The 24,607-nt window shown below is 48.7% G+C and overlaps 1 protein-coding gene across 1 annotated transcript in view; it reads left to right on the forward strand.

Annotated features, from left to right (window-relative positions):
- Positions 1 to 692: 692 nt before the first annotated feature.
- The window catches only part of LOC147724999 (uncharacterized), a 72,114-nt gene continuing 48,199 nt past the window's right edge, over positions 693 to 24,607 (forward strand). The window contains exon 1 of the mRNA XM_086966469.1: positions 693 to 1,515. The gene's annotated coding sequence lies outside the window, so the exon portion shown is untranslated. The remainder of the gene's footprint in view (positions 1,516 to 24,607) is intronic.

A 24,607-nucleotide genomic window follows, 5' to 3' on the forward strand; every position in this document is an offset into this window, starting at 1 on the left:
TCCTGCAGTCTCTGGCAGGATGCTGTGAGGGGTTGTGAGACAGCTCTCCTGCAGTCTCTGGCAGGATGCTGTCAGGGGCTTTGAGACAGCTCTCCTGCAGTCTCTGGCAGGATGCTGTCGGGGGTTGTGAGACAGCTCTCCTGCAGTCTCTGGCAGGATGCTGTCAGGGGCTGTGAGACAGCTCTCCTGCAATCTCTGGCAGGATGCTGTCTGGGGTTGTGAGACAGCTCTCCTGCAGTCTCTGGCAGGATGCTGTGAGGGGTTGTGAGACATCCCCTTTCTACCATCCATTCGTATCTCTTGAGTTACTTTACTATTTGTACATTTGCAATTTTCCTTTCTGTTTGTATCTCTTCCTTGAGTGACTTTACATCTTGTACATTTGCAATTTTTTCGGTTTGTATCTTTTATGTAAAGCAGGTAATTTGTAGTCCTTATGTTTTGCAACTCGTTCTCAAGTAAAGCGCTCTGACCCCTTCGCGTAAAGTTCGCGCTCTATAAAATCGCATTAAATAAATAAATACAATTAAAATAGTCCGCCATGCTCACCAGGGGGTGTCTGCAGTGCTGGGCTGCCCCAAAAGTTACTCCATTCTCCCCCTCCCCTAGATCCACCCTGCGCGTGCGCCCCCCTGTAACACTCTCTCCTCGGACCCCGCCCTTTGCTGCACTGAAACTGACTCATTTCCACAGTGGCGCTGGTGCTGCTAGCGCTGCATGAAAAGAAGATTAAACGTGGGTAACGAGGCGCTGTGTGCAGGGGGCAGCGGCAGGATAGGTTTGCCAGAGGGGCCCCACATCCGGACACATTGCTGCTCACTCTGGGGCCCCTGGATCCTGGCTTTGATCCCGTCCCTCCTTTTGACAGGTAACGCCGGGGCCCTCTCACTGTCTGCAGGCAGGGGCAAGCGGCCTGTACCGGGGCCCAGGAGAGAGACACCCGGGGCCCAGGAGAGACACTCGGGGCCCAGGAGAGAGGCACTCTGACCAAGGAGAGACACCCTGACATAGGAGGAGAGACACCCAGACGAAACACAATGGCCCAGGAGAGACACCCAAACCGAGGAGAGGCACCCGAGACCCAGAAGAGACACCACTGACCCAGGAGGAGAGACACACAGACCCAGGAGAGAGACACCCTGAACAGGAGAGAGGCACTCTGACCACGGAGAGACACCCAGGCCCAGGAGAGACACCCAGACGAGACACTCTGGCCCAGGAGAGACACCCAAACCGAGGAGAGGCACCCTAGACCCAGAAGAGACACCACTGACCCAGGAGGAGAGACACACAGACCCAGGAGAGAGACACCCTGAACAGAAGAGAGGCACTCTGACCACGGAGAGACACCCAGGCCCAGGAGAGACACCCAGGCCCAGGAGGAGAGACACCCAGACCCAGGAGAGACACCAACCCTGACCCAGGAGAGACACCCTGACCCAGGAGGAGAGACACCCTGACCCAGGAGAGGAACCCTGACCCAGGAGAGGAACCGGAGTCCGGGCCCAGAGTCAGGTGAGCGCTTCATGAACATTACCGGAAGCCTCTGTTTTGCTCTTCATAAATTTGAATATTATTCATAAACTGTTTTCCAGTTTTGATGTTTCTATTAAATGCTGTCGCTGGTAATTCTCTTCCTATTAGGCATGGACCAGATGGCGAGCATTATCTGTTTCCTTCTCACATTATAATCACATTGTTTCATTTCAAGTGTGAAGGGGGTACAGGCAGCAAAACCAACACCTTTGGGAATGTGACGTCACTCATGACGTGTCCTGTTATTAGCACCAAGAAGAAAGGTATTTGGTTTTGTGCTTCTGCATCCAGGGCTGCCCGGCTGCATTTCACTGAAGCAGCCAGGGCTTTAGGTGGGATGAAAAACTGTTGGGGCAGAGGGGGGGGGGGGGGGGGGGGGAGGATTAGGCTGGTGGAGGGGGTTGTCTCTCAAGGGGGCGTGGCCAATGCAATTAAGGCTTGGATTAAAAACGCGTAAGCTAAAAATCTGTGTTTAGCATAGTGTGCCGCCCGACTTGTATTTTGCTGTTTCTGTCAGTGCATCCAGATATATGATGCAACAAGTAACATCATACCTACAAGAAGTCAGGGATATTGGCTTTCTTAATGGCTGTTAGTTGCATAAGATAAGCAGCTACTATGGCTTGATGGATGGAAAAAGCTTCGACTTAAAGCCCTGGTGACACCACGACAATGTTGCTGCTCCTAAGTTTCAAAAAGAGAAGCGAAATCCAGAAAGAAAATTACTCTTTAAAGGATTTCCCTTCCCCTACACCCCTCACCTGGCATGACGTCATGCCGTAACTTCTCAACTGGTGAGAAGTGAGCAGTGCGAGCAGCGCACACTAGTGAGAAGTGAGCAGTGCGAGCAGCGCACACTAGTGAGAAGTGAGCAGTGTGAGCAGCGCACACTAGTGAGAAGTGAGCAGTGCGAGCAGCGCACACTAGTGAGAAGTGAGCAGTGTGAGCATGCGCACACTAGTGAGAAGTGAGCAGTGTGAGCAGCGCCCACTAGTGAGAAGTGAGCAGTGTGAGCAGCGCACACTAGTGGGATGTGAGCAAGGTGAGCAGCGCACACTAGTGGGATGTGAGCAGTGTGAGCTGCGCACATCGATGTGCCTCCTGACACTGCAGTCAGGTAAAACGGACCACCTGTGCCAGGTCCCGAAAAAGAGCCCGATAGAGACCCGTTTCGAGGCCCCCTTTAAAAAACTGCCGTGCTCAGCACCAGTGAGACCCGGCCCATTTAAAGCCCTATTTGTAGCGCTGAGCTGCTCTCTGGTGCACCTTCCAGCGCTGGGCTGCTGCAGAGCCTCTCTTTCAAACTCTGTCACCCTAGACCCTGCCTGGCTGGGAGGACAATGGGTCAGTGATCTTTCATTTCAGGGGTTAGACGCATTTAACCCCTTCCACGCTCATGACGAACTGGGCTCGTCATGGCGTAGCCTCCTCGCACGCTGATGCCGAGCCCAGCTCGTCATGAACAATGGGATTTTATAAAACTCAGCATAGAAGCGGAATTGCGCTAGCGCGCATGCGGTTAAATAACTTTTTAGAGCTTCTCATTGCTCTGAAGGTGCAATTTCTGATATTAGTCGGTTTCCATTCACGTCATAGCTTGGTTTTGGTTTATGATAGAGGCGCGCATGGCTAAACCAGGCATGTCTCTACCATGCAGACCGAACTACGAATGCAACTTACCCGTGCATTCATTTACCAGGCATAACTCTACCACTTATGCCTTTACCACGCATGCCTTTACCACGCATGCCTTTACCGCGCATGCCTTTACCGCGCATGCCTTTACCGCGCATGCCTTTACCGCGCATGCCTTTACCGCGCATTCCTTTACCGCGCATTCCTTTACCGCGCATGCCTTTACCACGCAGCTCGAACCACAAATGCAACTTAACCGCGCATTCCTTTACCACACATGCCTTCACCTGAAAATGTCATGGTAATGGCATAATAGGTAAGGGGGTATGCATGGCTAAGGTCACCACTACCCTGACCCCATGCCCACGCTGTTCATAAAACTACCCCAACCCCTTCCACTTCCTCGAGACCTACCCGACTTACAAGCCCAAAAACGACCCCGACTAACCACTCCCTGCCCCTGCCCTGAGGCTTAAAACCCTGCCCCTTAATATACATTGCCCTGACTCCCCCACCCCGTCTCTGCTTCGAAAACTACCCCAACCCCTTCCACTGCCCTGAGACCTACCCCTCCAGCCCTAAAAATTACCCGACTACCCATTTCCCTCCCCTTCCCTGAGGTCTAAACCCTGCGCCATTACATAACCTACCCCGACCCCCCCAACCGGTGCTGCCCTTAACACTACCCCAACCCCCAGCTCAGCCTGCCCCACTTACCTCATTGTGTCCTCTGGCTTTCTTCCTAAAATGTTCCTGCTTCCGCCTTCACCACAGCAGCAGCCAGCAGCTAGACGAGCACTGTTTTAAAAAAGTATTAGGAAAATGCTGTTTAAGCCTTTATGAAGAGGTTTTTTAAGAATATGGAAACCTCTATGTTATCTCTAATGTCCAAAGCTTTGGCCAATTCTGCGGGGGATAACAGAAAGAGAAAGTTGGTGCCTTCCAGCAATAATTTCAATGTGTCTGCGACTATGAAGTCACAAGTGCTCAGTGAGGTTTCCTCTTGCTAGGTTGAGGACGTGGTGGCTCCCAGGCATCCTGCTAAGGAGGTGTTTAATGTTAAGAATGCTGGTAAATGAAAATGCTAAGGTACCACAGAAATTGGGTATTTCTCAAATTTTGGGCACGGATGACGATCTTGGGGACGCAGATGATGAGTTTGACCTTTTAGATGCCAATAATCCTTCTTCCCATCTTGCTAAAAAGTCAAGAATTGATTCTTTTTCTTTTCAACCTATTTTGGATTCTGAGGGTGATCCTATGTTTGACCCTTCTTCTATTCATCACCCTAACTCTACGGAATGGTTCCTTGCATCTCATGTAGGTGGTTATATTTCAGGTAGGCTTCATCTGCCTTTGGACAAATCCACCAGGACCAGGCTCACGTCAGAATGTCCCAAACCTTCCCTTCCTTTCAATATCTCCTCTGCTCTGACTATTGATCAACCCTTGTTAACTTTCTTCTCAAAGTTTGGAAAAGATTCTCGTAAAGGGGTGGATAAGGCCTGGTCTATCTGTCAGTACAAACTTTTGGATGTTAAGGGTGTCATGTTCTTTCAGGACGATATTTAAATTGTTGGCGAATCAATGGACGAGCATGACACCAGAGTGAGGACAGTCCTCAATATCATCAAGGGCAGTGGGTTGATCCTAAGAAAGGATAAATGTAAGTTTGCACAGGATGACGTTGATTATTTAGGTCACCACATGTCTGGGAAGGGAGTCGAGCCCAAGGTAAAAATACTTGATACCATACAGCGTGCACCTAAACCCAAAAGCAATGACCGGCTCCGCTCATTTCTCGTGCTGGTGGAATATTATTGGAAATATATCAAAAACGTTTCTGACAAAACCCGTAGGTTACGTTGTCTCTTGAAGAAAAACAAAAAGTATGAGTGGGATGATGATTGTGACAAGGTATTTGAGTCCACCAATATGGAAATTGTTAACGCTGGTCCACTCAAAATGTTTGATTTTAATGATGCGTGTATTTTAACCACTGACACTAGCAATGTGTGTCTGGGTGCGGTACTTATGCAGGTGAGAGCTGATGGAAAGGGAAAGACTATTGCTTTTGCTTCCAGGACGTTAGGAGGTGCAGAATCAGCTGACTCCACTAGAGATAGAATCACTGCCATGTGGTGGGGCGTCCAATACTTCAAAAATTTTGTGTAGGTAAAATAATTAACTTTGAGAACAGACCACAAACCCTTGTTAGATCTGTTTACGACCAAAGGTGGGGGCAGAGCAACTCCTCGTATCGTCAAATGGCAGTATAGACTCCAGAGCTTTCAATACAAATTGGAATATGTGCCTGCAGTTAAAACTATGTTGCCGATTGTCTCTCGAGGTTGCCATTGGATGACAACGATGTAGGTCTGGACCATGTTGAGGTGCTAGAAATTGTGTGTGCAGCGTGCTTTATCAGCGACTCTACTAATGGTGTATTGTTTGAGCAAGAATGGTTGGATGCACTATATTGTGATGGAACTCTGCAGGAAGTGATGAAGTGTATGGCGAATGGTTGGCCTCCAATTAGGAGTATTCCTAAGGCGTTTCCCTTCAGCAGAGTTGGAACAGAACTGTCCATCGTTGGGTGCATTCTACGCAGGAGTGAGCAACTAGTTGTCTCAGAGTGTCTTTGTGAGAAAGTTCTTGTGTTAGCTCATGAAGGGCATCCTGGCATTCGGGCCATGAAAAGAAGGATAAGAGAGGATTTCTGTTTGCCTGGTGTCAACAGGGCGACCAAGTATTACGTTAGGAACTGTTGTGTGTGTGTGTGTGTTCTTAGTGTCAAGTCACAGGTGACTTGTCCATCCCCTGTCAACCCCATTGTGGTAAAAAAACTTGCCTTGGCGTAAGGTGGTGTTTGATGTTGCTGGTCCTTTCAGGGTTGGGGGTAGTACACCCAAGTACGCATTGGTCTTGATTATATGTCAAGATGGCCACAGGTAATATTTGTAGACATTTTGAACTCAGAGGCCATCATTACATTTTTCGAAGAGACATTTTGCAGGGAAGGTTTTCCTGAGGAGGAGTTAACTGACAATGGAACCCAATTAACATCCAGGCAAATACAGAATTTTCTCGTCAATTCTGGCACTAAGCACATGGTAACTTCCCTTTACCATCCTCGTAGCAACGGTCTTGTTGAAAGGTTAAACCATTGTATCAAAGACCAGTTGCAACTCGCACTCATAAATGGTCTACAATGAAAAAAAGCTATAGATGACCTGTTGTGGGCCATGAGAACTACCCCCCACATAAGCACTGGAATGTCCATGTTGACCCTGTTATGGGAAAATATTGCTGGTTCCAAACTCAATAAGGAATGGATGGAAAGGAAAACTGTTGATGCTCCGAAGTTGGCCCAAGTAGCAGATGTGAGAGCTGCTGTGTAGGAGAGATATGATTCCACAGATGGTTGTCACCGTGTTTTGTCATTTCACGTGGGCGATTGGGTGAGAGTGAAAAGGGCGGGTTTTGTTCACAAGCGTTGGTCACGTTTTTCTGCACCCATTCGGGTCAAGAAGGTGGGGAAGCATGTAATGGTACTTGAGAATGGGAAAACTGGGAATAAGGGTTTCATTTCGGTTGTACCCAAATCCAAGGTGGAATATACTGGCAGGAGGATGGGTGTGCATGTTGACTCTGACCCAGCTCAGTCTAATGGGGTGCCTGTTGACTCACACACACATCCTCCGCGTTCTTCAAGTCCCATTCTTTCCAGGGGAAGCTCGGTTTCAGTTACCCCTGTTAGAGCGCCTGTCAGAACCCGGTCTCGTCCTGCTAAGTTTTGCAATTACAAAATGTTTGGATTCTATGTCCTCACCACATACTCTTGCTATGTAATTATTGTGTTTATTTTTCTGTAGGTATTTGTTTATAGGAAGGGTGATGTGTTAGGTTAGCATTGTTCTTGTGGTTCCCTGCCTGAAAAGTTGGGGTGCGGGGGTTTGGAGGGCGGCAGTTATGACCAGTGGACGGAGAGAGGAATAATGGACTTTACCTATAGTCCCGACTCCGCCGCATTTACTTCCTTTCAGATACCCAATTAGGTTCTGGGATATTTTTATTGTTTGCATTGTGAGGTCCCCTGTCAATCATGCTGACTGGTTGCCAAACGTTCTTTGGGTTACGATCTCAACGTGCGTGGAATAGTTTTACCCCAAAGTTGTTCCTGTCTTGCCTTTTTTCCCTCAGAGAGGATTTTTTATATCTGGCCCTTTGGGTCAGATAGTTATCTGTATCCCTCTTAATTTATCATCACCTCTATGAAATCATGGGAATGTCACACATAGGCAATGTGTGAACTTGTCAGTTATGAAGCACAATTTATTTGCAGTCAAAATGTTTGCAGGTGCGTTCACATGGTTTCATTGGTTAGAGAAAAGAGTATCAATGTATTAGTGATAAGGAGCCTGAGAAGAAGGACCTTGGCAGGAACACTGAGAGGCAGAACGTTAACAGAAGATTTCTATTTATTTTGTATCAGGAGTTGTGCGGTACCCAAGGTCGATACCGTTGCCCAGGCTCATTAGATGAGAGAATTTAGTAATGTTGCCGGTGTGGATGGTGGGAATGGAAAGGACAAAGCAATTGTTGATGACGTGGATACGGGATGATCCTCTGAATGATTCTTTGGTATTAATTGGTGTTCACACCTTTTGACTTTAGGACTGTTTCCATTGCACCAGACCTCTCTGCTTCCTTTTATTCTTGCCTGAGTGTGGCTTACGGAACATCAAATATTGATACTCATTTTCTGTTTTGCTGTGACTGAACTTCTTGTATGCACTATGCTACTGGGAGTGAAGTTCTTTAAATTTGGTTTTCTAGTGCTAATTCTGTAATTTTATAGTATTTTTTTAATATTCATATAAATTAATTTGGCTGTTAATTTGTAGTAAAATTTTTCTTAATTCTGAATACTGAATTTGGGTCCTCATTGTGTAGCAAAATGGATTACACAAATAATTAAACTCCCTGATTAATGTTAAGTCCCTTTTACCTCTCAGCCAACTAAAAATAATCATAGGATAAGAAATGGTAAGAGAGGCCCATCACTCTTTTACATCTCTTTCTGTCCTCTGGTCATAAAACTGTGTCTGCCCTTTGTGCAAGTGCAGTGAGGGGTGCAATAAGCACCCTAGCAGCAGCCCCTGAGGTGCAGGAGAACGAGGCAGGGGCCCGAGGGAGGCGGTGCTGCTGGATATGGAAGGTGAGCTCTGAGCAGGCAGCAGAGATACAGACGCTGCACTAATGTTGTTTATCTGCAGGACTCAGCATCTTTCAATGTAAGGGTGACCTGTCCCATTCCAAGATGGCGCCGGGAGAATGTTTCAACTGCAGCATCTGCTTCCTGGAGGCCTGTTTGGCGCCCATCCTTAAACAGAATAATTTTCCCAGTAACTCATTCAGTCCCCTCTCTAAATGGCTCATTCTGTTCTCGGTTTACGAGTGGCTTTTCCTGGTATTCAGTGATGTAATGTAAGAGTTATTTGTAGAGCTTGGACTAATCACCCGTGAGGGTCTCTAGGCACTGAGTAGGTGCCGAAATGTCACAGGTGAAGCAGTTGAAAAGCCATGTCTTCAATTTCTTGCCGAATGTTGTGAGCATGGTGGCTGTTCTGATGCCCTGGGGGAGGGCGTTCCGGGTCTTTGCTGCTAGACAGGAGAATTATCGGCCTCCTTACCTTCTTCTGCGAATGTGTGGGATGTGTGTGAGTGATAGCGAGGTAGATCTGAGGTTCCGGGGTAGCTGGTGGAAGTGCGGATAGTTGTTGAGGTAGGCGTGTCCTTTCTGATTTAGTGCCCTGTAGGCAAGTGTGAGTACCGTGAACTGACAGCGTTTCTGGACAGGAAGCCAGTGGGGTTCTCAGAGGTGAGGTGTGTTGTGGGTACGGCAAGGTAGGTAGAGAGTACAGTTTTGTATGATCTTTCAATGTGTTATGTGTGACACTTTGACGCACGTTTGTACTAGCAAAACAAAGTAGGAATGTCAGAAATTAAACATTTTTGCTGGTGGTATTAAAATAGCTGGAATGTCCCTCAAATATTTTGCACCACGTAAGGATTATGTTTTGGACTTACAACTTCCCCACCCCTCCCCCACTGCTCACACTTAATAATGCTGGGCAGAATCACAAAGCCAACTTTTTCTAAAAAATATATGGTTCTTTTAAATTCTGGTAGGATGGAAGACAAATAATTACAACTTGGTTTGTGCTCTCAATCTTGAGATTATCTGAGTTATTCTGGCCACGACTCCCTTTTAATCTTCACCTCCCTTACTCTTTAAAAAGTGCATTCCTTACTTAAGGTTTACAGGCTGCAAGTGTTGTCCATCCTGTCTTCCTGTAAAGCAATATCGGCAAGAGAAAAGAGTGATGAAAAAAAGTCTCCAGAATGTTTAACATTTAATTGTGATTATAAAGAAACACTATTGTGGTCTAGAAACATATCTATTTCCATATGACATTCACGCGCCTCATCAACAATCTTTTAATATTATAAGCATTTATTATTAAACCTCTATGTTTGATCTTTTGTTTTATAAACACATTGATTACTGGAGTGAGAGCAGGCGTCTTACCTGTCCAGTATGTGGTAAATATTACTGTGGCGTGGGAATAGGGAGCCTAGGAGCTCTAAACCACAAGAAAACAGTTTTTTTCTGGTTCCGGGTGAGTAATCCGTTATCTTTTTTGCATCGGCCCAGGACAGGAATACATTTCTGGTATCGAAGCCAGGGGTCGGAGATCGACATTTTGCTTTTGAGACAGGATGCAGTTCTGTGGGACTATGGAGGAGGTATGTTTCATACAGGTACCCGAAATAGGCTCAGGTAGTAACTAAACCTTTCACCTATATTTCCCCTGCCATTACACTACATAACAGTTTACATTTTTACCTAGTTACGGTACTGCTTAAAGGACGTGGGGTTTTCTCACAAAACAAGCCTCATTCATTATGCATGAGGATTCTTGGAATCTCAGCAGGACTACCATCTCTTGCATAATAACTATGTATAAGGGTCATTCCTTCAATCTTCCCAGTCCAACATGAAACAGCAAGGTAGATCCTTTGGGGTTACCACTTTGGGTATATAAACACCATACCTTCTGATGCGGGAGGAGAGGAGAAGAAAGATTTCCATACTGACACAAGACGCAGAGGTTCCTGCGCACAGACACTCCAGCTCTCACTTGTCTGACATCTCTCGTAGGGTGTCCATCCCGAGAACAAGATGGGGGTCCCACAGTCTCTCACTTTAGGTAATGGGTGGACTTTATCCTAGGGGGATTCTTGGCTGTATTCCCTTTTTTACCACTATGGTAGGAATATACCATTTTTTTATTCTGTTGGTGATTATAATCATTTATTTCTGTTTCTGTCTTATGGTTGTTGCAGCCCACCTATTTCACACTATAATGCCGGTGGTTCAATAAATTTTTATTGAAAACGTCCCCACCGTTTAGTCTGTATATCTCTCCGAGAGAATGAGCGAAAATTACTGTTCTGTTTCCACGATCGCTGATGGGATAGAGTTGTCATGTTCGATAGTTGCCAAGAACAGAGGAGTTTACAGTGGTACTGTGAGCTAGCCCCTAAATAGTGGAACATACACAGTGGGGTGTCTGGAATCAGTCTGGACACCAATCCTACAGTTTATGTTGTCTAAACATGCCGATCCTATATAGGTTTACAGGAATTACACAACATGGCGCCACCAACGTTGATTTGGTACTTTTTTACCGGTCAAATCTAAGTAGTTCTCGGAGACCTCTACTTTCATTTTTCCACAGACGTCTGGAGTGGAAAGGGAACAATTCACTACAGCTGAGTGGGCATATCCTACGTATTGGCTGTAGGTTTATCAAGCTTGAAGGACAGCTAGTTCCCTGTTGTGCATAAAACCTTATCTCAGTTTTCTTGAAACTTCTTCCTTCTTTTTTCTCACTCAATAATGGCTGACGAAGATGCAGCTGCACCAGCACAACGTGCGAATGCAGTAGAGTAAAGAAAACAAGAAGGCAAAATAAACATTTCACAAAATGTCAGAACTGCCCTTACTTTAAAACTAGCAGAATATGGGAACACAGCTAGGGGTGGGACAGTAACATTCGTGATTGAGGCACACAACTCATAGAGAGCAGAGGTATTCTATTCATGGGTTAAATTCCACCAGTAGATGAACGCACAAATACATTTCATTTTTATACTGAAGACGAAACACCAAAGGAATACTGTCCGAATGAGGACATTGGAGTTTCGCTCACCTACCAAGAGCACATAAATTGGTTTAAAGGCACCCTCCCACACACAAAAGAAAAGTGAGACTCGGTCCGCTCTTAGGAGGTGGAGCAACTTGGCCAGTCTTAGCTGCTTACACACCGTATTCAGACATTGACACAATGCCGTAGCAGACTTACATCCACTTCATAAAGAAATAATAAAACTTTACAGAAACCTGACCCAGTTTGCGATGAGAACACTCACACTTCAGCCAACAAGGGCTACATGTAGAGGTCAATTTCAGTGATCTACAACTAAAATAACTCCACAAATTCGACATGCATGTATCGGTAAAATGTTCACTAGATGTGAGCAAATGCCATTCTGGATACCTCAAAATATAACACAGCTAGAGGCAGTGTTTCTACACACAAGCCCTCAAGAAGAACACAGGATGCTAACAATCTGCTTGCTAATGGGGATAGCTCCCCAGATAGAGGATTTTACCTCTTGAGGTACAGTTTTTGCTGCCATATTTACCAGAACTGGTGGTATCCCTTCAATAGCAGTAATACCAGATGTATTAAGACAGATACAGTATGAGTATGGAGCAGAACCTGCTCTGAATTTAGGGATGAAATTGTTAGGACATTTTGTCCAGCTATCGCCCATTATATTAGCAAACATAAAAGGGGAGGCAGCAGCAGTGGCAATACGTCAACACCTGAGGGATTTGACTCTTTTACAACATGTAATGTGAATTAACTAAAATTATCAAAGATACCTATGCTGAATTAGGTAGAGATAATTTGGCAGCTAGAAGAACAAAACTTCAACTCATGGGTGGTCCTGATAAAGAAAACAACAAACAAACACCTGATTCTTCCAAGAAGAAACTGGACAATAATAATAAAAAACAAAAGAATAGAGAAAATAGGTCACAATCCAGGGGTGGCTCTCCTAACCAGGAGCCCTGCGGAAGGAGGTCCGTCTTTAGTTATAAAGATAACATTAAAAAAACATGACGGGTATCAGGATACTGATACACGTTCCTTTCGTTCATTTCAGGAGTCATCAAAAACTCAGAGAGGGAAGAACGGTCAGAACACAGATAAGAAGAGCATACAAAGTCCTATAACAAAACCCAATAATTCATACCATCTAGTTTCAGACTACAGACATCTGAGCACATGCACTAAAACATTTGCTGTACAGAATGCAAACAGTGCAGCATTAATGAATAACATTATGCAGAAAAAATACAAAACAAAATTAGATATCTCAAATTGAGTTTTCGGCCAAAATATAGCGCCTGAAAGCAGATATGTGACCGCATCCTCACTGCTCGATGCTCAGGGTCAATTCTGTCGACTCCCCCAAGGATATAGGAATATCCCTGTATTGTTCTCAGCTAGGGTACCAGAGTTACATCAGAATTTGGATGAAGAGGCATTGTACTATTTAGATTACATTTATCTGATGGATGATGATTTAAGGGATCATTTGACCAGGTTGAGCAACATAATTTTGGACGTCGCCTCTGAGGGCTACAAATTCAACTTTAAAAAATCAAAAATAGCCCACCTCAATGTCCTATTTTTGGGATATGAACTTTCAGGTGAAGGGAAAAGCTTGGCAGCTAACTTTTTAGAAAAGTGCACGCTGCTCCAACCTCCTAAATCGTTGAAAAACTTACAATCCATATTGGGATTAATTTATAGTTTAAGATTATGCAGAAAAAGTGAAACCTTTCTACGACCTAATAAGACCTGATTTTTCAGTTAGGCATTGGACATAGAAACACACAGATATCCTTTGTTCCATACAAACTGACATGATTGCTTCCAAACACCTACACACGTGTAAACACCACAAATTTGGTCATCCGTGTTAGAGCTGGTCAATCTCGGTACTCTTGCCTAACCCTCAATGAAGACGAAATGGTACCTATAGCATATAAATCAAATTTTTACTCAAACGCGGAAATGTGTTTTGTTTCCACAGAAAAAATTCTGACAGCAGTACAGACTGCTGTGGTGGTAGAAAGAGCACTGGCTAAGGGGAAACAAATAATTGCCATAACTCTGGTAACTACCTTACAAGCTGTCACAAAGGCCCCCCTAAAATCATTCATGCCTTAGATTCCTGTTGGTTTGGCCTCAGCGCTCGGCTGACGCTCGAACTGTTATAAAAGATGTGCGAGTCTTTATAGGGACATGCGCAGTTGGCTCATTATATTCTGACTGTTGCCCCGTGTTAAGCTCCATGGCCTACAAGGAAGCCATGGGAAGTTTGGGTGTTGCACTGCGGTACTCCTCTCCGTGCCATCCCGAGGGAAATTTGGTTATGGAGAGGAAACACCGGGACTTAATGCAAACTTTAACAGTTAGGTTTGGGTGGTAGTTGGGTCGATTACTTATATGGAGTCCAGAGGGCACTCAACGATATGCCAAGAAGTTCCCTAGGAGGTGTCACTCCTTATGAAGTCCTATTTGGAGCAAGAATGTGGGTACCTGATCTCGATGATGAACACCCAGTGGTGGATGAAAAACCTTTTGTCATCAATACATGCTTGGCTGTTTTACAGGATCTCAATGCATTCCACACACTACAAAGCCATGTGCAAGTAAAATGCACTGCCACTGGGGAAGTCAACTCAGTTATGGCAAGACCTGCCTTGATTCCAAAAGTCGTGGATCTTGTCAGAGAAAAGATTGTGGACAAATTTGGGCCATCATTCAGAAAGCCTGTCCCTGTCTTGGCTGTAGAATGAACAAGAACAGTACTTCTTCTGCCTCTTGCCGGCAAACAAGAAAAAGAGATTTGTCTCCATTGATCTGATCAAACCACACTATGTGGCAGATATTGAATAGTAGGCCTCGTGTGCTTCCTGGGTAGCCACTGCTATCCTCTCACTTCCATACAGTGATTTCAGACAGAAAGACTCATAACATTTGAAGAGTCACCAATACAATGTAATGGAATTACCAACAATGAAATGAAACTCGTTCCTGTTGAAACAGAACATCTAAACACAAATGAAAGGCAAATATCAATTAATTCTAACACCAATACCTACATCCATATGCCTCTAGAAGAGACATCTGCCAGCTCAACAAAACCTGCTCTCCTCCCTGGGATAAATCGAACTGCATCTGGCTACTTCATCGATTTTGATGCTTTTTCGCTTGATCCCAGTGAACCTGAATCACCGTCGGCTCCAGTTTCCTATAAACAACAACTTCATGATTCCTACATTTTTACTGAAAAAGACATACCTGGTCTCACCATGGCTACAGATAATAACTGGAATGCTGTTTTTTTCTGTTGGCCTACTCATGAATGGAAACTATCTCCCAGAATGCTCTGCAGTGTCAAATCTGAACTTGGTCTTGTAACCTCATACATCTGTAAACAATAAATTCTGTTCAAAATCTATACGAGTGGCTACAGGAAGCTTTTGACATCCTGATACCACTCAAAACCACACAACAGAAGAAAAGAAAAAAGCGCCTTGGAGAAACATAGAAATAAAAGACATAAAACCAAAAATTAGAAAGCTGCAACGTACCTGGCTCAAAACAAACGCCAAACAAAACAAACTTCACCTACAGAAAATTAACAGTTTATACAAGTCGGCTATCAAAAAAGCTAAGAAAAGGTACTATTCAGACAGAATTCAAAACGCTAAATGTGCAAATAAAAAATTCTATAAAATACTCAATGAATTTTGCACACCAAATTGCCTAGAAGGACCTCATCTTGTTACTCAAGAACTCATACAAACTGGCAAATCATTACACAAACAAAGCAGACACATTGGACTCATACTTAAAACTGAAACAAAGCACCAGCACTAACCCTTATACAAAACAGCAATCCAAGAATACCCTAACCAAGCCTCTCTGTTCCTTCCAACACATTTCACACAATGAATTTATGGACCTGGTCAAAGCAAGCAAGCCTGCCGGCAGCCCTTCGGAACCCTGTCCACCAAAAACTTTCAAGACAATTCTTTTAACAACTTCTGCTGCCACTCCAGTAAGAAGAATCCTCAACGATTCCTTAACTAACTGAATATTTCTAGAATAACTAAAAAAATCACACATACGCCCTTTACTGAAGAAAACAAACTTGGACCCCCTGAGCCCTGACAACTAGAGATCCATTTCAAATGGACCTTTCCTGGGCAAGCTGATAGAAAGAGCAGCGTTCGCTCAGATGTCACAATTCATTGAAGAGAATGACATATTTTCAGACTTCCAAACAGGATTCAATCCGGGAAGAGGCACGGAATCTGCTTTCCTTGCTATCTGGGATGACCTGAAGAATACAGTTGACCGCAACTGGGTTGCTGCACTACTCCGATTAGACCTCTCAGCTGCCTTTGACACGGTTGACCATGACACTCTGAAACAAAGACTCTATGAAGCCGGCATAGAGGGAACAACTCTAGACTGCATCGCGTCCTACCTTCGAAACATAACTAATGTCATCCATACCCCACCTTCCTCGTACAAACCGTAATCCACAAAAGCAGAGGTCTCTCAAGGTTCTATCATCTCGCCCATGCTTTTTAACATCTACATGGTCATACTGGTACTTATCAATAAATGTTACCTCACGTGCTATAACTATGCAGATGACCCACAGATACTAAAGACATTCGAAAATCACCAATTTTCAGCTGTCTCAGAGCCGTGGATCAGTGGATGACTTGGAGGCATCTCATATTGAATGCTTCAAAAACATAAATACTCACGTGTAGGGATTGTAAACATTACAACCCGCTTGCCACATGGCCTAATGAACTGGGATTACCGTCTAAAGTATCGAAGGTAGTAAGAAACCCCGGAATGACCATGGACTCCAAGCTGTTGATGAATGCCAAAGGGGACAAACTAGCAAGATTAGGTTTGTCACTATAAAAACGCTGCAACAAATGTTCCCTCATTTAGGATTTCCACACAATGTCCAAGCTACCATCTCCCTTGTTCTGTTCAAGCTCAATTATGCCAATAGCCTCTACCACAGATCACCTTTAACAACCATGAAAAGACTACAACCGATTCAGAACTCGGCTGCCAGACTACTCTTGCATATTAAACTGCAAGACTATATCTCCCCTTCCTTGACAGCCCTGCATTGGTTACTGTTAGACGGACCGGGAGGGTCGGCCGAGGACAAGGGGAGAGGTCTCCGGGGAGAGCCGTCTCCAGCGATCGTACAGACAAGTAACTTCCCCCCCACAGATGTACACCACACAAGGATAAGGTTCAACGTTACTTTATAAGCAATTCTTTAAGTACGGTGAAATGGTACAAGGAGGTCTGGACTCAGGGGTCCCCTCTATTCTAGTCTCTTGGTTGGGTAAGGGGGTAGCGGGACAGTCTCGTTACCAATCTGGTGGATATGGTGGTAGATGAAATAGCTCACAATCCTCGAGCTCGGCGTTCTAGATGATCGGGCCGCGGCGGAGCCAGCAGGTCCCGGGATGGTTGAAGGTAGCGACGGTCCGCGGCGGAGCCAGCAGGTCCCGATGAAGGTGGTGGTTACAAACGGTCCGCGGCCACGCCAGCAGGTCCCGACGACGATGAAGGTTTCAGAAGGTTGCGGCAGCGCCAGCAGGCAGGTCGATAGTTCGCAAGGCAGGGCTACGGCAGCGCCAGTAGTCCGTCAAGGATGAGTTTTTCACTGCGTCTCTCGACTCCAGGATACAACTCCCTTCCTGCTCTGGAGCTGCCCCAGTTATAGGTCTGGCGCCCTTTGATGTCCGGACCCTCGCACTTGGAGGTCGGGAGGTCCGGGATGAGGGAGTCCAGACACCCAGCAGGGGGGTGGAGCATGCGCCTGGGGGAGCTGGGGGCGATCGGCACCTGGCGGGGGAGAGCCATCGACACCTCTTTCTCCCATTGACCTGCCAAGTAGTCCGCTCACCTCCTGGGTGGATGGTGGTGCCGGGATGTCGGGGCCTGGCCAGGCCCAGGGTTAGGGTCGATCGGAGGCCACGCGGCCTCGTGGTGCTGTGTCCAAGATGGCGCCCAGACCGGGCGAGAGGGCTGGTAGGGAATCGGGCCCATGATGTGGAGATGTTCAGGGGCAGGGGTCCCATATGAGACGGGAAACGGGTGGTTGTTGCGTGTAACACCTGAAGAGCCGGGCTCGGGCCTGGTCGTGCGGGGAGGGGGCAAGCCTTACACGTGGCCTGTCCAACATGCGTCCCCCCCAGCTGAAGGCGGGGAGAGTCACCCATCCTCTTGGGGACTCTCTTCGTCGAGGCGGAAAAAGCGTGACAGGCCATCTGCGTTGGCGTGGTCTTGCCCGGGTCGATGTTCCACAGTGAAGTCCATCCCCTGCAGGGAGATGGACCAACGCAGTAGTTTCGGGGTTTCCCCCCGCATCTGCATTAGCCACTGCAGGGGCCGATGATCGGTCTGTACCCGGAAGTGGGTGCCGAAGAGATAAGGCCGGAGCTTTTTGAGGGCCCACACCACGGCGAAGGCCTCCCTCTCGATGGTGCTCCAGCATTGTTCTCGGGCTAGGAGCCGTCTGCTGATGAAAGCCACTGGCTGGTCAAGTCCTTCGGGGTTCAGCTGGGAAAGGACTGCCCCAATGCCATGGTCGGAGGCATCCGTTTGGACGATAAATTCCCGACTGTAGTCGGGGGCCTGGAGCACCGGGGCAGAGCACATGGCGGCCTTCAGCTTCTCGAAGGCCGCTTGACAGTCTGGGGTCCAGTTGACCTTTTTTGGTTGGTTTTTGGATGTGAGTTCCGTGAGGGGCCCCACAATGCTGCCATAGTCCCTCACGAACCGCCTGTAGTAGCCTGTGAGTCCCAAGAAGGCGCGGACCTCGGTCTGGGTGATGGGGGGCTGCCAAGACTGGATGGCAGCGATCTTGAGTTGCAGAGGGGCCACCAGACCGCTTCCCACCTGGTGCCCGAGATAGGTCACGGACCCCTGGCCAATTTGGCATTTGCTGGCCTTGATCGTGAGGCCAGCTCGTTGGAGGGCCTGTAGCACCTCTCGGAGGTGGTGGAGGTGGTCGGACCAGTGGCGGCTGTACACAGCGATATCGTCCAGGTAGGCGGCGCTGAATTCTTCGAGTCCCGCCAGGACCTGGTTTACTAGCCGCTGAATTGTTGCTGGGGCATTCTTCATGCCGAATGGCATGACCTTGAAGTGGTAGTGGCCATCAGGGGTGGAGAAGGCAGATCGTTCTTGGGCCCGGGGTGTGAGACCGATCTGCCAGTAGCCCGCTGTCAGGTCGAAGATGCTGAGGTAGCGGGCAGCTCCCATGCGGTCGACTAGTTCATCTGCTCGGGGAATGGGGTGTGCGTCTGTTCTGGTGACCGCATTCAAGCCCCGGTAGTCGACGCAGAACCGGAGCTCAGGCGTGGTGCAGGGGGCGGCCGCTTTGGGGACCAGTACCACTGGGCTGGCCCAGGGGCTGTCTGAGGGCTCGATGACCCCGAGCGTGAGCATCTTGGCCACCTCCTCTTGGATGCAGGCCCGTACCCGATCTGGTACGCGGTAGGCCCGATGGCAGATAGGGGGACTGTCTCCAGTGTCCACGTCGTGTAAGCACCAGGGGGTGACCCCTGGGGTGAGGGAGAACAGGGTGGCAAACTGCAGCAGGAGGTCTCGGCAGCCTTGGCGCTGTTCCAGGGTGAGGGCCTCCGAGAGTCGGACCCCGTCCACGGAGCCGTCCTTCTCCCGAGTCCGTAGGAGGTCAGGGAGGGGTTCGGAGTCCTCCTCGGCTCCATTGTCTGTTGCCATCAGGAGGCTGAGCTCTGAGCGCACAAAGTGGGGTTTCAGTCTATTGGCGTGGAGGACCCGGAGAGGGTTCCGTGAAGATTCCATATCGATGAGATAGGTGACAGGGCTCTTGCGCTCAACGACTTTGAAGGGCCCCGTCCACTTGTCTTGCAGGGCGCACGGTTCGGTGGGAGACATTACCCACACTTGTTGGCCGGGTTCAAATTCGATGGAGGAGGCATTTTGATCGTACCACCTTTTCATGTCTTCCTGACTGGCCTCCAAGTTTGCTTTTGCCATCTCTCTGAACCGTCTGGTCTGGTTGCGGAGGGTTAGGAGGTACTTGAAAACATCTGGAGGGTTCTTTAGAGGGGGCATTTCCCAGCCTTCTTTGACTAGGCTGAGCGGCCCTCGCACAGGGTGTCCATACAAGAGTTCGAACGGGCTGAAGCCGAGGGACTTCTGGGGGACTTCTCGGTAGGCAAAGAGGAGGCACGGCAGTAGCACATCCCACTGGCGACGGAGGGGCTCTTCCAACCCCCCAATCATCCCTTTGACGTGCGGTTGAACCGCTCAACTAGTCCGTTTCCTTGAGGGTGATAGGGGGTCGTGAATCGGTAGGTGACCCCACACTGTTGCCAGAGGGACTTCATGTATTTTGAAATAAAGTTTGTGCCCCGGTCGCTGACGACTTCTCGGGGGAAGCCCACCCGGGAGAAGATCCCCATCAAGGCCCGGCCGACTACCGGGGCTGTCACAGTCCGCAGGGGAACAGCCTCGGGGTAGCGGGTGGCGTGGTCCACCAGGACCAGGATGAACCGATGTCCTTGTGCTGTACGGGGGTCCAGGGGCCCCACAATGTCTATCCCCACCCTCTCAAACGGGGTGGTGACCACTGGAAAAGGTTGCAGAGGTGCTTTGAGCTTGCGGCCGCTCTTCCCGCTGGCCTGGCACGTGGGGCAAGATCGGCAGTGCTGCAGTACATCGTTCCTCATCTTGGGCCAGAAAAAGTGGGTCACCAGGCGACTGTAGGTTTTGTCCTGACCCAGGTGGCCAGCCAGGGGGACATCGTGGGCCAGGTTTAGCAAGAAGTCTCTGAAGCGGAGGGGCACCACTAGCACTCGACTGGCCCCTAACTCTGCGATTCTCTGTTCGCTGTACAACAGGTCATTGTCCCAATAGACCCAATGGGTTCCGGAGGTATCCCCTGCACTCTGGGCGAGGGCTTGTTGGCGGAGTCCCTCGAGGGAGGGACAGGTCTTCTGCTTGTGGCGAAACTGTTCCTGGGTGGGCCCCCCCTCCTGACGCCACTGAGCCAGGCCGGGAAGGTCCTGAGGCTGAACGAGCCCCTCGGGAGTTTGCTCTGGAGGGACGGCCCGGTCGGTGTCTTCTACTGGAGCGACCTGGGGAGGAGGTGCCGGCGATTCAGGTTCTTCGGGTCGGGGGATGGCACGGGCAGCCATGGACCGGGTGGTTACGCACGCCCAGTCCGGGATGCCCAACATCCCCAGGTGCTCTCTTCTCTCTACGGCGGCCCACGGGTAACTCTCAAGATCATTTCCCAGGAGACAGTCTACGGGGGCATCATCTCGGACCGTCACCTTCAACATGCCGGAGACTCCTCCCCACTCGAAGGGGACGCAGGCCATCCGACATAGACTCTCCGAATTGTCGGCTGAACGGACAGGGCAGAGAACGTTCGGCAGGATCTGTTCTGGGGTCACCAGGTGACAGCGGACGGCCGTTACACTGGCCCCGGTGTCACGTAGGGCTTCGGCCCGGCGTCCATTAATGTTCACCCACTGACTGTACTTCCGGGTGTTGGCGGGCAGGGGGACCCGCGGGACCATGTCTTTTCCCCCTAGGCACGCTAGAACCATGGCGGCTGGTTCCCACTCTTGGTGTTCTTGCTCGTACTCCTCTTGTTCTTCGGAGATTTGTTCTTCCCCCAGGGCGGCGGCAGCCATCTGGCGGGGTCTCGGAGTCTGGCTCTGTGGACAATTCGGGTCGTTTGCGTAGTGGCCGACTCGCTGGCATCGGTGACACGTGACATTGGCTCGGTATCCCGGCCGCGCCGGGGTGTTGCCCCAGTTGGCCGGGGGTGGGGTGCTAGTAGCGGGAGCGGCTGGGGCGTTGTCTCTTCCTCGTCCCTGGCCCCCTCCTCCTCCTCAGGGACGGTGCTGACCTGGGTTGTTCCGGTTCTGTTCATGTGACCCATTTCGGCCCACTCGGGTAATTTCCCACCGGTCAGCCTCGGCGGCGAGCTGCCGTGGATCAGTCAATTTACTGTCGAGGAGGTGCTGCCTGAGCTCGACGAAGCAGTTGTTTGATAGATGCTCCCATACCATGAGATTGAAGAGTTGCTCGTAGGTCGTTACGTTGCTTCCCTTGATCCAACCCTCGAAGGCTCTGCTGAAATAGTTCACGTATTCCACCCAAGTTGTACCCGGGATCCGGGTGCAGTCTCGGAACCTCTGGCGGTACATTTCGGTTGTGAGCCCATAGCGGGTGAGGAGGGTAGCTTTCATGTGGTCATAGGAGGTCATCAGATGGTCTGGGAGCTGTAGCAGGGCATCGCGGCCCTCATTGACGAACCTCCCCCATAGACCGGCTCCCCAGTCGTTTCGATCGATCCGGTGGGAGGTCATAGCGATCTCGTAGGCCTTGAACCATTGCTGTATGTCGTCATCTCGGAAATATTCTCGAACGACATCCTTGGGGATGTGTACCTTCTTTTCTGTTGCCCCCGGGGTGCGCGGTTGCTCGGGCACCCCTAATTCTTTGTTCTGCTTGCGTAAGTCTATCTCAGCTAGTTTGCGCTCGTGTTCATACGCCAATCTCTTCTCTTCAAGCTCTCTTTGTCTCTGTTTCTCTTCCCGTTCTTCTCGGAGCCGCAGATGTTCCAGGTTCAGTTTTTGTTCGGCTAATTTGAGTTCGCCATCCATTTTGAGCCGGGCCATTTCTAGTTCATGTAGTCGGTTTCTTTCTCGTTCTTGGATCTCATCTTGCGAGAGACCCGTTCTTCGCTCCTCGGGAGCCGGGGTGTCCTTCTCTGCTGCTGCGACATTTTGGTCCGGGGGTCTGACGGCCCCGGTTTCTGCCCATGACTCAATGGCGTGCTTGAAATCGTCTTTAGTACTCAAACCGGTGGTAGCGATACCTAGTTCAATGCAGAATTGTTTCAACTCACGATGGCTGTATTCTTCCAATTTCTCCATCTGGAATTTTTCGGTGGATCCGCTTTCTTTGGTCGACATTGTGGTTTTGTCGTGGGGTGAGCTACTCTCTGTACGATTACGCGTTGATTCGGATCGCGCCGCTGGCCACCAATGTTAGACGGACCGGGAGGGTCGGCCGAGGACAAGGGGAGAGGTCTCCGGGGAGAGCCGTCTCCAGCGATCGTACAGACAAGTAACTTCCCCCCCACAGATGTACACCACACAAGGATAAGGTTCAACGTTACTTTATAAGCAATTCTTTAAGTACGGTGAAATGGTACAAGGAGGTCTGGACTCAGGGGTCCCCTCTATTCTAGTCTCTTGGTTGGGTAAGGGGGTAGCGGGACAGTCTCGTTACCAATCTGGTGGATATGGTGGTAGATGAAATAGCTCACAATCCTCGAGCTCGGCGTTCTAGATGATCGGGCCGCGGCGGAGCCAGCAGGTCCCGGGATGGTTGAAGGTAGCGACGGTCCGTGGCGGAGCCAGCAGGTCCCGATGAAGGTGGTGGTTACAAACGGTCCGCGGCCACGCCAGCAGGTCCCGACGATGATGAAGGTTTCAGAAGGTTGCGGCAGCGCCAGCAGGCAGGTCGATAGTTTGCAAGGCAGGGCTACGGCAGCGCCAGTAGTCCGTCAAGGATGAGTTCTTCACTGCGTCTCTCGACTCCAGGATACAACTCCCTTCCTGCTCTGGAGCTGCCCCAGTTATAGGTCTGGCGCCCTTTGATGTCCGGACCCTCGCACTTGGAGGTCAGGAGGTCCGGGATGAGGGAGTCCAGACACCCAGCAGGGGGGTGGAGCCAGCGCCTGGGGGAGCTGGGGGCGATCGGCACCTGGCGGGGGAGAGCCATCGACACCTCTTTCTCCCATTGACCTGCCAAGTAGTCCGCTCACCTCCTGGGTGGATGGTGGTGCCGGGATGTCGGGGCCTGGCCAGGCCCAGGGTTAGGGTCGATCGGAGGCCACGCGGCCTCGTGGTGCTGTGTCCAAGATGGCGCCCAGACCGGGCGAGAGGGCTGGTAGGGAATCGGGCCCATGATGTGGAGATGTTCAGGGGCAGGGGTCCCATATGAGACGGGAAACGGGTGCTTGTTGCGTGTAACACCTGAAGAGCCGGGCTCGGGCCTGGTCGTGCGGGGAGGGGGCAAGCCTTACACGTGGCCTGTCCAACAGTTACCAGTTACCAGAAGATCCACGTTCAAGCTGCTTTGTATTACCCACAAAGCAATACATGGAATGGACCCGCTCTTCATCAGGAATAAAATCACCAAACACATTCAACAAAGGAACCTCAGCTCTAAAGGAGCATCTCGCCTCAAAATCCCACCAAACAAGAAAAAAAACATGGGTGGCACATCCTTCTCTGTTCAAGCAGCCAAACTATGGAACTTGTTACCCCCCAACATAAGGTCCACCGACAACCACCTTATCTTAACAAAACTACTCCAGAACTGGCTCTTCCCCACATAAGCACCATATGCAAACATACATTTTCAGCATATCTCTCTGTATATAAGCATTTGTTTACACTATAGATATGTACCTAACTTTGTGTATTGCTTTGTATAAACATGTAAAATAATTATGTTGTTGGGGAAAAAAATAATATTAAATAAATAAATATAAATTATCTTTGGTCTAAATGTACATACTTCCATTGTGCATCTATATACCTTCCATGTACTTGGATCTGTGTGTCTGTTAATTTCTCCTGAAAAAGCATATTCAATGCACTACCTTATTTCTTATCCTGTGCCTCTATCAATATCTTTAATCTACATATACCTACCTCCTTTATGTATCTATATACTTTCAATGTACTTATGAATCTATATATTTATCACTTTCTTCTAATTTGGCATTTCTAATGCACTACCCTATTTCTCAGCCTATACTTCTCTCAATTTATCTTCTAACCCAACCTTCTGACTCATCTCAAACATCTTTCTACTACTCTTTCCAATGCACTACCCTATCTCTCATTCTATTTATCTATCTACATCCACTCTCTCATTCATCCCAAACCCCATACCACTACTATGATCCCCAAAATAACCCTCTCTAGACTCTTTCCGACTCTACCCCTCCTTGCACCATCTGACACCTTTTACTGTACCTATCCCCTAAAATAAACCTTTCTAAACTCTTCGCTCTGACTCCTCCCCTCCGAAACTCCTTTTTACTCATCCAAAAGCCTCCTTCTACTGCTAAGACATAAAAA

Source organism: Lissotriton vulgaris, chromosome 4_1 (assembly GCF_964263255.1).
Source record: "Lissotriton vulgaris chromosome 4_1, aLisVul1.2, whole genome shotgun sequence".
Lineage (NCBI taxonomy): Eukaryota > Metazoa > Chordata > Amphibia > Caudata > Salamandridae > Lissotriton > Lissotriton vulgaris.